The following is a 14662-nucleotide window of genomic DNA, read 5'->3' as shown; positions in this document are numbered from 1 at the left end:
GGAGTTTTTGTGAGGTTTGTAGTAAAATGCAGCGTTTTCCCATGAAGTCAGTGCTGCTTTTGCTCTGTATGTTACACATTTTTCATATTTCGAGTAAGTAATACTAGGAAGATGTCAGCCTCTGTAAGGGTATTTCACTTGAGGTTTCAACACAGTATGTAATAAAATTTTATGTTTTGGGCTCTCTTATTGTTATCTAAATATAGATAAATTTTCATCCTTTACAGCTAAATGATGGAAGCGAATCAGCCTGGCAAGCTTTTCGTTGGTGGGCTAAGTAGAGAAGCCGATGAAAAGACGCTTAAAGCAGTATTTGGGGAACATGGTCGCGTGTCGGAAGGTAACTCTTGATGCCAACATATATTTCTGTATATTTTATATTTATTTTTTTACCAAAGTAGACATACACTGAAAATATTTCCTTGAATTCTTAAATTAAAATGATTTTTTTTGTTTGTTTTTAAACTGTTGTTTTGAAGTTTCTGTTTGATATTCGGATAATTCTCATGGCAGCAGCTGAAGGGTCTGTGGAAAGGGTCACCTACTACTTCAAAAGGAAAATGAGCAAAAGTAAATTATTTGTGCAGCTGGAGAGCAAAATGAAATATAATAGGCAGGTTATACGGGTGACTCAGTATTAAGAATCGTAGTAATGATGTGAAATGTAATTATTTTCTGATTTCATGTAACTCTAAGATGTGTGTTATTATGGTGAGTTAGTTATGTACATGTAAAATGTTTTCATGTATTTTAGTTGTTTGGAAGAAAGATCGAAAAAACAAGTGTAGAGGCTTCGCATTTATTACTTTTGAGAACCCTGCAGATGCTAGGAATGCTGCCAAAGATATGAATGGAAAGGTAAGGGTCCCTAGTGAATAATGTTTTAACTTTGTTTTTCAATTAGCAGTATTAGTAGGTCTTTCTAGTATTACTAAACTTTTGAAGATAGCAGAATGCCGTGTGAACTGAAATGCTTTAGCCATCCTCTTCTTTTTGCCTCATAGATGCAAGTGTTTTTGAAAGGATATAGAAATAAACGTTGTATGAATTACTCTATGGTAACCCAATTTCCATGTTTGTACTTCAATATGAGCGTAGGTAGATTTTCAGAAGCTTACAAAGAGGTTTAAAACTTAGAAAGAACCGTCAGGAATATGAGAGAAAGAAGTCAATATTTATGACATGCTATTAAGGGAGTTACGTCCGATTCCTGGAAAGACTTTTGTAGCGTAGACAAACCGTGGATATATACCTAGACACACTTACAAGAAAGAAGTCTTCCGTAAAGAGACACCTAGACAGACTCACTAGACGGAAACATTCTTGTCCATTCCCTGAAAATGTATTCTAGAGAAAGTATATTTAAAGAGGACCTTTTCACTGAAGGAAGTGTTAAGAAGTTGAACATAGAAAATAATATGAGAACATTGAATTTGGATAACAGAGCAACTAACTGACATTTTTGTCCCATCGTTGCCCTTTTCTCCTAAGCACATTTTTAGTCTGTCACCAGAGTGATTTATGTAACACGCATACCTAATTCCTGATTTTCCCAGTGTGTTGTTGGACTTGTTTTGATCCAATCCATGGATTCTTGTCCTATTGAGACTTAAATTCCAGGGATTGTGTGTTTACTACGGCTTTAAACTTTTCTGTAATACTGTTAACTACCGAATTCCTTTGTGTTGCAGTCAAGATCATTCCATCCTGGACGCTTTGGAGCTTTTTGTGTTTTATAACATTATCACAATCTGATTGTAGTTTCTGTTACCCTTTGTGCTATCTCGAGTATGCTTTCTTGGACTTGGTGAGCGTTACCATTCTCTGTAAATGTCTACGAAATAATAATTTATTCTTCAAAAACAACTTAGATTTTAGAGTTTCTTCCTCATCGTATATACTAGGTATTTTGTACTCCCTGTACCATGTATTAATCTCTCGATCGTTAAATTGTCTTTAGTGCATATTTAAACTTTCCTAGTTGCTTTCATTTCTGTTATATCTAGCAGACTTCCTGGTACACAGCAGACAGTACATTTTTATTCACTCTTATACTTCTGTGTTTGAAGGTGTGGTAGAACACGAGAGCTGCTTTCTCTTCATGGCATGGTGTCAGGACTGGAGATAATTTTGACTTTTGTATAGTAATCTATGATAATTTTTTCCGCTAGTTTTCAAGCAGAAGAAGAGGTAGTTTTTGTAGCTGTGATTTCTAAATCACTTCATCTCCCATATTTTATTGTATAAAAATAAATATAAGTGTTATATGCACATAACTATTAAGAACGGAAATAAGGAGGTACTTAGAGTTTTCAGGACGAATGAGGAGTTTAAGAAATTTTGGCTGACCTTGGAATACTGGGAAGCGAGCAGCCATGTGCAAATCTGGGGAAAATATTTTTGGCCCAGAAGTAGCAAAAGAAGTCTCAAGGTAGGAACAACTGGCTACGTGGCTGCAAGAGATCTTGGAAAGTATCTAAGATCTTCCCCCAACTACCAAAAGCCATGTGATTTTGAAATAGAGTTCTTAGCTAAACTGTTTTGAAACATTGCTTTGGCCTATAGAAAAGATTAAATTGAAGAAAGTTATCGTGAATTTAATTAGGACATTTAAGCATTTCTGAGAAACAGCATGCAGTACTCTACTACGAGTTGTTTTACAGGGACACGTCTAAGGCCAAATAAGAAATTAGTAAGGCAGAAGACATGAAGGAGACCAACCCTATATCACATTTAAGGAAACAGAAGTAGAGTAAATACAGAATTGTAAATTATACTGGGACCTTGTATGTGAGTATGAGCACAATAAACAGGAAACAATTCAAAATGAATAATGTAACTAATGCCTTTGAATAAATAACCTTACTTTTTAAAATGACACATTCTTTTATATACACTTGAAACACTGAGGCTTTTAAATAAGTGACGTGGATGCAAAGGTGAAGTAAATTATGTATTGTAAAGAACATGTGCCACATTGTCTGGCAGAATGTGTGATGGGTTAATTTTTTGAGGTGTTATTTTTTAATATTGGAGGCCTTTCAAGGAAACTGAATAATAGAATTTCTGTTTATCCCTTCATGGAAGGCATGTGCTCAGCAAATGTCTCAAATTTCACATTGTGAAGGACGCGATCATTTCAGGAAAAAAAAAAAAAAATTAAAAAAAAAAAGAAAAATGTTTGTCTTTGGTGAAAACGTGTAGAACTGAAATAGAGTTGATGTAAAACATCTGTAAAATGTGTTTAGGTTAACTGTGACAGTTTTCTCGATTGTATACTTTATTCTTTCAGTATTTGTATGGAAAAGCAATAAAAGTAGAAGAAGCCAATAAACCATCCTTTCAACGTGGTGGTACGCGGAGAACACCACCTCCTTCAAGACACAGAAGCCCTTCGGGAAGTCTGAGGTCTACAAGAAGAAGCAGTGGAGGAAGAAGAGGGTGGCATCACTCACGTGGAGGACACTTGGGTAATGTTTTACAATATAAAGATGGAACCATAGGACTGAAAGACAGTGTTGGAAGATGTAGAAATTTCTCAATTTTATTTACTTCCCAGGAAAAGTAAATTCTTGTTGATAAGCAAAATCATTTGTAAGTGCTAAAGACGTATTATAGGAAAGATTGAACTAATATCTAAAAGTTGTTTTAAAATCTTAATTACTTTGCACGGAAATAACATAAATTTCAACTGAACTGAGTTTATGAATGATGATTGTGTGTACTCCACAGGTTTTCTGCAGAACTCATTCACATTCGTAATACTTTAGAGTTTCTCTCTTTGGGGCCCCGTAGTTCGTAGATGTTGCATTGTCAAAATACAGTGAAATCTTGAAAACCTTCCAGAAGGACAGTAGAAACTCAGTATTTTAGGATTGCTTGCACAACATTTATTTTTCTGTGTATACACGTGCACACATGGATGCAAATATTTTGATATGGATAATTTGCATAGTGGGCTGCCATAAAGCATTTTCCACTTAAGGAATGTAGAACGTTAATTAGTCAAAAGAGTCTGTGACTCAGGAAATATCTAAGTTTAAGTCTTTCTTAGGCTTCAAAATCCTACTCTGACACTTCTTTTAAATAAAACCTTTTGACTATTGCAGGCATAATGAATATCGTGACCCCAAAGACAGAGGAAAGCAGATATTTCCAAATAGTACTTTAACTGGTTCATGCTTTAGTGATACCAGTAAAAATGTTGAAATGTAGCTCAACGTACTTTCTATTATTTTATCAACACCGCAGGGACCTCCCGTGGTACACCACATGAGGGAGGGCCTCTGATGACTTAGGGTGGAAGGAGTCACCACGGTTATAACAATACATGAGATAGACATGGCAGAAGTCTGGAGAGTTACTCAAGGAGCCGTGGTGATTTCTGTTCCCGTGATGGTGAGCACGGTGGAAGAAAGGAACAGATAGGGTGCACCATCCTCCTTGTGAAGCACATTGTAGCTCAAGTTACAGGGCTTCTAGAGGTGGTGGTAGGGAAAGCTGATGTGAAGGAGGAGACTAAAGCAGATCTTTAAAATAATAGTTCTTGCATACCAATTCTTTCTCACATATCGAAAATTAAAATGTTGTTTCAGCATTATTAGCTGAGTACCAGTAAAAGAAATAGGTTGGTTTGTGGGGAGAGGTAGATACTGTCTTATTCCATGAATTTTTTGAGGTATACTGATGAAAATGAATTTTTTCAAAGTAATTTCATAATTTTGAATGCTATTTGAAAACTGTCTGTTAAGATGTAATGTCTGTAATTCAGTTTTGTTTTGTTTTTTTTTTTTTGAGACGGAGTCGCGCTCTGTCGCCCAGGCTGGAGTGCAGTGGTGCGATCCTGGCTCACTGCAAACTCCACCTCCTGGGTTCATGCCATTCTCCTGCCTCAGCCTCCCGAGTAGCTGGGACTACAGGCCTCCACCACGACACCAGGCTAATCTTTTTGTGTTTTTAATTGAGACGGGGTTTCCCCGTGTTTGCCAGGATGGTCTGGATCTCCAGACCTCGTGATCCGCCCGCCTCGCCCTCCCAAAGTGCTGAGATTACAGGCGTAAGCCACCGCACCTGGCTGTAACTCAGTATTTTAGGATTGATTCAACTATATTTGTTTTTCTGTCTATACATGTGCAAGCATCTAAGCAAATCTATTTTATTTTTCATTTCATATGGAGAACTTGCGCATTGGCCTGCCATATAGCATCTGCCGTTTAAGGAATGTAGAACTCTAATTTCTTCAAAGAGTCTGTGACTCAGGAAAAGTCTAAAGATCACATATAAATCATATTTATATATGTGTGTATATATACACACATATATTTATATGTGTGTATATATACACATATAATTATGTGTGTGTATATACACATATATTTATATGTGTGTGTATATATACATATATTTATATGTGTGTGTATATATACATATATTTATATATGTGTATATATATACACACACACATATATAAATTTTTTCATTATTTATTATGCAATTCTTAAAGATTATTAAAATTGAGCATAGCCCAAGCTGAAAATTACTATTACATAAGGGAAGTTTAAGAATCTAAATTATGTTAACAAGTTTTGGAGATCATGTACTTTTCTAAGGTGTCACCTTTTGATTCTGTAATTATCTGAGTTCCTTTGAGTGGAATTTGGTTTAATTTTATGATATGTTTTCACGAAGCTTTCTTCATACCAGAATGATATGAGCAGCCATTTATTACTGATCTCCTAATATGTTTTTCTTGATCTAGATTATATTTAGATATTTGAATGATAGATTTCTGCTCTCTCTTCACTCTCCACTTATCCCACATCTCTCTCTCACACCAATATATGAAATGATTCCTGATTATTTTTGTAGATTTTCTAAATGGACTTTTATTGCTTGAATTAAACTAATTTCATATAGAAATACTAAAGGTTATTAGTTTAGATAATTGTGCAATTTTACAATTACAATCTGCAGGAAAGATTTATACACATCTAATATTTAGCCATTTAAAAAACAGCGACGTTTCTCAACTAAAAAGATTTTGTATGAAATACAGGTGATGGTGGATACACTCTTGATCTCCACATGAGTTCTTCTAGGGGAACGTTTGGAGTTAAAAGAGTTCCATCTTCAAGAATTGGAAGTCCTCCTCCTAAAAAATCTGCTCCTTCAACTGTGGCAAGAAGCAATAGTGGGATAGGAGGCCAAGGTAAATGCTACCTGAGAGCCAGACCGTAGTTTTTGTATGACTGAAAATGAGCTATTTACCTGAATGCTTAATTTAAGATTGAGTAACACATTAGAATTGACACATACATGGACATACTTATTGATTGATAGCTTTTATTTTAGTTTGAATCTCGCTAGGTGAATTTCAGATTTATGGTGAAGAAATACTTGACCTTTTAACTGCAGATCAAAGAAGCGATTACAAAGAGGCAAACGTTCCATTTAATGCTTTGTTTGCTAGAGAATTCCTCTTAATTTTTCTCAAAGTTCCCAGCAGTATTCTTTGATGGGAGGCTTCTTAGTCTAATGAATCCTTGCATATCCTAGATCCCTTTCTATTTGACCCCTGGTGTTCCAATCTAAAAATTGTGTGTTCAGTTTCTTTGTCAGGTTAGAGTCTTGCTGTCACCAGGCCAGGCTGCAGTGGTGAGATGATGGCTTGCTACAGCCTCAAATTCCGGAGCTCATGCAGTCCTCCTGTTTCAGCCTCCTGAGTTGCTGTGACTCATGGCATGCACCACCACACCTATCCAATTTTTCTTTCCCTATTTTTGTAGAGACAGGATCTCACTACATTGTCATAGCTGACACTAAAGCCCTGGGCTCAAGCAGTCCACCTGCTTTAGCCTTCCACAGTGGCTCGAGGCGTGAGCCACTGGGCCTGGCCAGACAGTTTCTGTGACCTCGGTAATGCTTGTGTGCAAGGTGTTCTTGCTGGTTCTTTGAGGATACTACAAGAGCATTTAGCAGAAAAGCAGTCACTGGGCTTTAATACTGTTTAACAAGATAAGTAAGGATTGAAATGTAGACATGAAGGAGTCCAACATTTTTCAGCTAAGTTGATATCACAGAAATGCAGAGTCGTGAAGTTCAGGGGCTGTACATTTATCATTAAGATTGTACGGGGATGTTTAAACCTTAACGCGAGATCCTTAGTGCAGGATTTGAAATTATTTGAGGAGAGAATTTAGAACTAAGCAACACAAGGTGAGCAGTAGGATTGAATAGAAGTAATAATCTTGAGAAGGAGGAGAAGGGTAAGATTTCAGATGGAACAGAAGAAAGCACGATAAAAAAGTCACCGTTCTCAGCAAAGAAGTTTAAGCAGAGCAAATTAAAATTCTTACTAAGGCATGCATCATAATATGGAGGAAATGGAAACCTTCTGTTTTCAATTTTACATTTCGTATTAGAGGATTGGTGAAGTTAGGTAGTAATTGAGTTCACAATACTTAAGCTAGCACATTTCCACTTAAAGATTAGCCAGTGAACACATCATAGGTGAGAGACTGACCTGTCAGAAATAGCACGTGAAGCCTGTATTAAAGGAAAAACTGTTCTATTTTGAATGAGGCACAATGATGTAATGACTCTTTTACCAGTATTTCTTATTCCATGTAAAATAAATCTTAGCCATCGTTAGAAAAGCTGGAGGAGCATATTTTAATTTGTCCTCATTTAAGATAGAGCCAACCACTTGGAGATAAAGAAGAACTTTTGTGTACAGATTTCACATTCAGTAGTTCATGGGTTGCACTACTTGTGTGTGTGTGTGAGACAGATTGAACAAGATGGGTAAATGTACTTTCTTTGGCTGAGATAGGACACCATATGCAAACTTTAAAATCAGTGTAAATTTTGACGGTTTTATGCATTTTCCCTGTGTCATTAATAGTCATCAGTAATTCACATGAAAAGGAAGATAACAACTAACTAGTTATTTCCAGTTAAAAATGAACTGTTAACCTGAGAATTAATGTTTAGCTTAAACTGTGTTTAAGAGGAACTGGCCTTTTAGGAGCCAAGAGATTATACAAAGCTGTAAGCTATGCTGAAGGTGTCATGAATGTCTGGTAAATCAGGGAAAGAGAAGGAGAGTCATGGGAGAAATAATTTTTAAAGTTGTTTTAGAGTAGAAAAGATAGTTCTTCAAATTTTCTGTACTTTACGTAATATGTCATCATGTTAAATTAAAGGTCCCATTTCACGTGGAAGAGAGAACTATGCAGGTCCTTCACGCAGAGAGCCATCCTCCTCCCGGAGAAAGAACAGTACCTCAACAAGAGATGATGCTTATGCAACTAAAGATAGGTAAAGGAAAATTGAAAAAATAGTTGGTTTTTTGTTGTGGTGATGAAATGCACATACCAAAATTAAACATCTTTGGGTTAACAATTAAATGGCATTAAATGCATTCTGTGTTGTGTAACAACCACCTCTATTTAGTAAAAAAAAAAAAAAAAAAAAAAAAAAAAACATTTTCATGACTCCGGACTACAGCTCCACTATCAGTTAAGCAGTCCCTTTCCTTTTCTCCCTTCCCGCTGCCACCAGGAAACATCAATCTGTGTTCTGTTTATGAACTTACCTGTTGTGGGCATTTCCTTGTAATGGGCTCAAACACTACACGACTTTTTTGTCTGTCTCTTTTCTTTCTGCTGGATGTCCTGAAGGTTCGTTTACGTCATCGCACTTCACTCCTTACACAGGCTGTTAACCCATTATTTTGTTTGGGTTGTTTCCACCGCAGTATTTCTAGGCACAAATATTAGCTTGAGTACACTTACTCAATTCTGGCTATGTATGTGTGGAGTTGCTTGATCATATGATAATTATGTTTGTTTTCTTCAGGACCCACCACATGTCTCCATAGTAGCTGCCTCATTTTCCATTCCAGCAAGCACTGTATCAGGGTTCCAGTTTACCTACATCCTCTGAAAGACTTGATATTTCCAGCTTGTTACAATTTATAGGCATTCCAGTATGTGGGAAGTATGGTATCACATTTTGGCTTAGAAATGCATTTTCCGAATCCCTAATAAGGAGTATCAGTTCCCCGTACTTTTTGGGTATTTGAATATATTGTACTTGAAGAAATGTCTGTTTAGATGTCTGGCCTTTTTTTTTTTTTTTTTTTTTAAAGTTGTAAACAGGTTATGTTTTGGATACTAGAAGTTGATCATTTAAAATTTGTTTCTTTAAAACTTATGCAAGCATAAATCATCGAAGTTCCCGAGACACCAGGTGTTATGCTCCGCCACGTAAAGACTGTGCATGGCGTGATTATGGTCGTTCTCTCCGTGATGAACATTCTTCTAGACGATATGGGTACTATAACATTTTCTTGTTTTCTCCAATATACGTCTTAAATTGTTCATTCTGACACTAACGAAGAGGTTTTTTGTTTTGTTTTGTTTTGTTTTTTGTTTAATAGTGATCATGACGGCCATGGTAGAGATGATTCAGAACGTCCAAGTGGAAGTTCCTACAGACATGCATGTCAGAGTTATAGTAAGCGTCCAGGTATGTTTTGTAAATTATACAATTATATTTAGTAGAGCAGATCATTGCTGTAACAAAATTTTAGGGAAAATTACAAAGGAAAACCATAACATGTTTAAATGTTGGGAAAGGTTAACAGTGTAAAGCCTAGGGATCTATAGGAAGGTTAGAACTTCAATTCATTTACAGAAAACGTGACTCAACCTTTATTTTAGAATAGACTTTCTTAAGCTTCAAAATACTACACTGACACTTCTTTTAAATAAAACATTTTGACTATTGCAGTCACAATTAATATCCTGTCAAGAGAGGCAGAGGAAAGCAGGTATTTCCAAATAGAACTTTAACTGATTCGTGGTTTAGTGATACCAGTAAAAATGTTTCAATGTAGTTCAACATAAGTGCTATTATTTTATCAACCCTGCAGGGACCTCTCGTGGTGTACCACCTGCACCAGGTCCTCGGATGACTTTCAGTGGAAGCAGTCGCCGTGATTATAACAATACACGAGATAGATATGACAGAAGCCGGGAGAGTTACTCAAGGAGCCATCGTGATTCCTATTCCAGTGGTCGTGAGCACAGTGGCAGAAAAGAACAAACCTATCCACCTTCAGTGGATAGGGTGCACCGTGATCCTCGTGAAGAATATGGGAGCTCAAGTTACAGGGCTTCTAGAAAAGGTGTTGGGGGAAGCCGATCTGAAAAAGGAGACTGAAGCAGATATTTAAAATAAGAGTTCTTCCGTGGGTATCGAAAATTACAATGTTGTTTCTGTATTATTACCTGAGTACCACTACTAGAAATAAGTTAGTTTTGTAGGGAGAGGTAGCTATTAACTTCCTCCATGAATTTTTTGAGCTGAAAAGGAATCTTTATCAAAGTAATTTCATTATTTTTAATACCATTTGAAAGCTATCTGTTTAGGTGTAATGTGTGTAGTAAAATTTTCAGAATAAATCTATACATGGAATGCAAAGTGCCTGATTTTATTGCTACACGTGCTCAAAAGCAAATTCAATAGCAGAGTAAACTGTGTTGTTTGTAAAAACTTGCGTTTGTTGGTTTGCACATAAAAACATACAAAAGTAGGCGCAATTGCAGTCTTCCTTGGAAGCTGCACAAGTTTCCTAATTAGGCTGCGTTTCTTTTAAAAAACTTACCAGCTTCAGCTGTGCAAGGTGGCTCACGCCCATAATCTCTTCTCTTTGGGGGACCTAGGTGGACAAATCACAAATTCAAGTTTCAGAAGCCCTCAGAAGCTGTCTGCCTCACCCTGAAACGTTTGTCCTTCAGAGGAATAGTAAAGGTCAAAAAGTAATAGATACTGTTGAAACTAGAGTTTAAAACATCCAGAACATTCTTCTTGAAGCATTCTGTGACTGAAGCGGGACAGTGGTAATGGAAACATATTTTCCACTGAAATCAAACTGAACCTGCTAAGTTTCCTAGGTACTTAGCTTAATGAAATTAAATGGTCCTAGTTTACATAGTGAAAAATGAGTGTTTAGTTTTGGGAGGTACTCACATTAATATTGTCTTCAAATATTTGACAATGAATGTTGTAAGCAATGTTTTAGCAATATATTCTTACAAATAGGAATAATCTAGGAGGGTTGGGAATTTATCAATTTTTTTTTTTTTTTTTTTTTTTTGAGATAGAGTCTGGCTTTATCACCTAAGCCATGGTGCAGTGACTGGACCTTGGCTCACTGCAACTTCCACCTTCTGGGTTCAAGCTATTCTCTTTTCTCAGCATCCCGAGTAACTGGCATTACAGGTGTGTGCCACCACAGCTAGCTGAAATTTTGTATTTTTAATACAGACAGCATTTGACTGTGTTGGCCAGGCTTCTCTAAAAGTCCTGATCCACCCTCTTCTGCCTCTCAAAGTGCTTGGATTACAAGCATGAGCCATCACGCTGAGCCTATCAGATATCATTGAAGGTATGAATAGGAATACCTTAAACCTTATGCTTTTTGTAAAGTGAAGTGTATAAAACAACAGCAAAAAATTTCAGATAGGGGATGGCTTAAAGATTTAATAAATTATCTAATGATAAATACATAAAGAATAGGAGCCAAACAGGTAAACCATTTAGCTTTCCTGAACAGGCAGTGTACAGAATGGAATATACAAAGTTCCATAAGTTTTATAGTCTGTAATTCTTCAAGTAGCAAAATAATCTGCGAAGAGGAAGCATCTTCATGAGAAAACGTTGACAGAATCATCAATTTTTAAAGGGAAAGGCTGCAAATAATTTTAAAGAGGAAGTTACCAACTTTGATTTTCAAGTGAGTTATTTATCTCATGAAGTTATGTTTTCCTTCACCTTTAATGTAGGACCGTGAGGATTAAATGAAAAGATGAAACTCCCTAGTATCTTCACAGTGGCCTCATAAGAAATAGTGTCTTTCAAGATGTGATGGTGAAGGTCTTTACTCCCCGCATTTAGGGAGGCTGAGGTGGGCATATCTCTTTAGCTCAGGAGTTTGAGACAAGCCTTGGCAACATGCAGCAGTCTTGTCCCTATAAAATAGACAAAAAATTGCTGGATGTGGTAGTGCATCAGTGCAGTCCCCTTCCCTCAGAACTGAGGAGGGAGGATCGTTTGTGGCCATGAGGACAAGGCTGCAGTGAGCATGTTTGCTCCACTGCATTTTTGCCTGGGTGACAAAGTGAGACCCTGTCAAAAAATAAAAATAAATAAAAGTGTCTATGATACTCTGACCCTGGGAACTTTTAACCCAAATTATCTTCTTGAGCCATTCTGTCATAATGACTTAAAGGAATGGGGAACAGAAGCACAACCTGTAAGATACAATTTATCAACCCTGGAATAGGGGCTGTGTTTCAGCAAGTTAGAGTAAATGGTGAAAAGCCTTCATATAACAAGAGCTAAAGACTTCTTCCTTAATTTTCATAGGAAAAGTGTACTTTTTAATGAATAATAGGATACATTTTACGATCTGTGTCTGCTAGGATTGCTATGAGAAAATACCTAGACTTGGTGGTTTATAACAAACATTTCTTATAATCTTAGAGCCTGAGATGCCCAAGATGAAGGCATCAGCAAATACAGTGTTCTGGCAAGGGCCCACTTTGTGGATTTTAAACAGCCGTCTTGCTGAGTCTACACATGGTAGAAGGGGCTTGGGACCTCTTGGGTTGCTTACAGGAGGGTACTAATATCATTTATGAGGGTGCTGTCTTCCTGACCTCATCAGTTCTAATCAAAGGCCCTGTTCCCCATCCAGAGGGCAGCCAATTGACATTTCTCTATGTTGAGCTTAATGTATATTTTAGATGGTGGAGTGAGGATGGCAGTGAAGACTGAATGAATTCCCTGGTTTGCAGTTTTTAGTGTCTCTGGTGTTGCCATCAGTTATTAGAGGCATGAAGATGATTTTTTAAAATGTTCATACATAGTCATCTGGCTTCAGGTTACAAGTTTTGGGGATAATTGGGCAGTTTTAGTTGTCAGTGATGCTAAATCATGAAAGGGGGACACAAAGTTGAAGTTTGAGTTTGGGGAGTTGTAGCTATGTATTGAATAAAAGAAGAATTGAAAATGGAGACTAATAAAATTTGTAAGACATCTCATGTGGATGTTCTGTAGTTTTCCACTGAAATATAATTCTCTCTGCAGTTACTTCTCCTGACTCTTATTCACAAAATAAGTCTGGTCTTACTAGTTTTGTCATTATTTATCTAAATGCAGTAAGAATGGTCATTGACCACCGAGGCCTTTATTTATTTATTTCTTCATGTATTCACTATTCCTTTCTAAATTAGAAACAGTGTCTGACTCATTTCAGCCTCCACCTCCTGGGCTCAAGTGGTCCTCCCACCTCAGCCTCCGAAGTAACTGAGACCACAGGCACACACCATCATACCTGGCTAATTTTGTATTTCTGTTTGTTTGTTTGTTTGGGGATATTGTCTTGCACCATGTTGCCTAGGCTAGATGTGAACTCCTGGGCTCAAGTGTTCCTCCCACCTTGACCTGTGGGAGTGCTGGTATTACGGGTGAGAGCCACCATGCCTGGCCACAGAGGCCTTTCCAGTTTGCTTTGTGAGAACCAAGTGTCTCTTTTTTTTTTTTTTTTTTTTTTTTTTTTTTCGCGACGGAGTCTTCCTCTGTCTCCAGGCTGGAGTGCAGTAGCTCAGTCTCAGCTTACTGCAAGCTCTGCCTTCCAGGTTCACGCCATTCTCCTGCCTCAGCCTCCTGAGTAGCTGGGACTACAGGTTCCCCCTACCACGGCTGGCAAAGTTGTTTTTTTTTTTTTTCTACTTTTAGTAGAGACGGGGTTTCACCATGCTAGCCAGGATGGTCTCAATCTCCTGACCTCGTGATCCACTCACCTCGGCCTCCAAAAGTGCTGGGATTACAGGCGTGAGCCACCACACCGGGCCTGTGACCTTTCTATAATTAGGCTCAGCTTATATTTTCTAAAGCCTTGAGACTAGATGCTAAGCCAGGAACTTCCCACCAGGCTTTTCTACGAGAACCTGTAGATTGGGTTGAATTCGTCTCCTCTCAGAGTCCCCAAATATCGTGAGGTTCCAGAACTTGCCCAGAAGTGACCTGTTTTTCTCATCTCTTGGGCTAGGAACTCTGTAACCGATTATGAGGCCGCTTTTCCCAAGAGGGCTTTATAAGTATTGTCCCCACAGTCAACTTTAGTTTTTAATGCTGCCTTGTTATGTCTGATTCTATGGAAATCATTCTTAAATGTGTTTGATATTTCAGACGAGGCTTGGCAATAAAACCAGTTCCCAAGAACATTCAGTTCAAAAAAGGACACTTTTGTACTGAACAGAAGAAATGCCTCTATTGTCATAAAAATATTTATAAAATATTAAACGTCCAGTGAAGGTAATGCAGCTCAATTAGTGAATTAGTACATCCAAGAAGAATCCCAATGTATTCTCCTTTTTAAGGTTTTTTGTTTGTGTGTTTGTTTGTTTGTTTATTCTTTTCACTGGCAGAGTCACCCTCTTTCGCCCAGGCTGGAGTGCGGTGGTGAGATCTCAACTCAGTGCAACCCCTGCTTCCTGGGATAAAGGAATTGTCCTGCCTCAGCCTTCTGCATAGCTGGGATTGCAGGTGTGCGCCACCATTCCTGGCTGACTTTTGTATTTCTAGGAGG

The 14662-nt window shown here is 37.5% G+C and overlaps 1 pseudogene; it reads left to right on the top strand.

Annotated features, from left to right (window-relative positions):
- Positions 1-225: 225 nt before the first annotated feature.
- Positions 226-10510, top strand: LOC129053429 (RNA-binding motif protein, Y chromosome, family 1 member B-like; annotated as a pseudogene).
- The last annotated feature ends 4152 nt before the right edge of the window (positions 10511-14662 follow it).

Source organism: Pongo abelii, chromosome Y (assembly GCF_028885655.2).
Source record: "Pongo abelii isolate AG06213 chromosome Y, NHGRI_mPonAbe1-v2.0_pri, whole genome shotgun sequence".
Taxonomy (NCBI): Eukaryota; Metazoa; Chordata; class Mammalia; order Primates; family Hominidae; genus Pongo; species Pongo abelii.
Note: the sequence above shows the minus strand (reverse complement) of the source record. Positions and strands in the feature narration are given on the sequence as shown.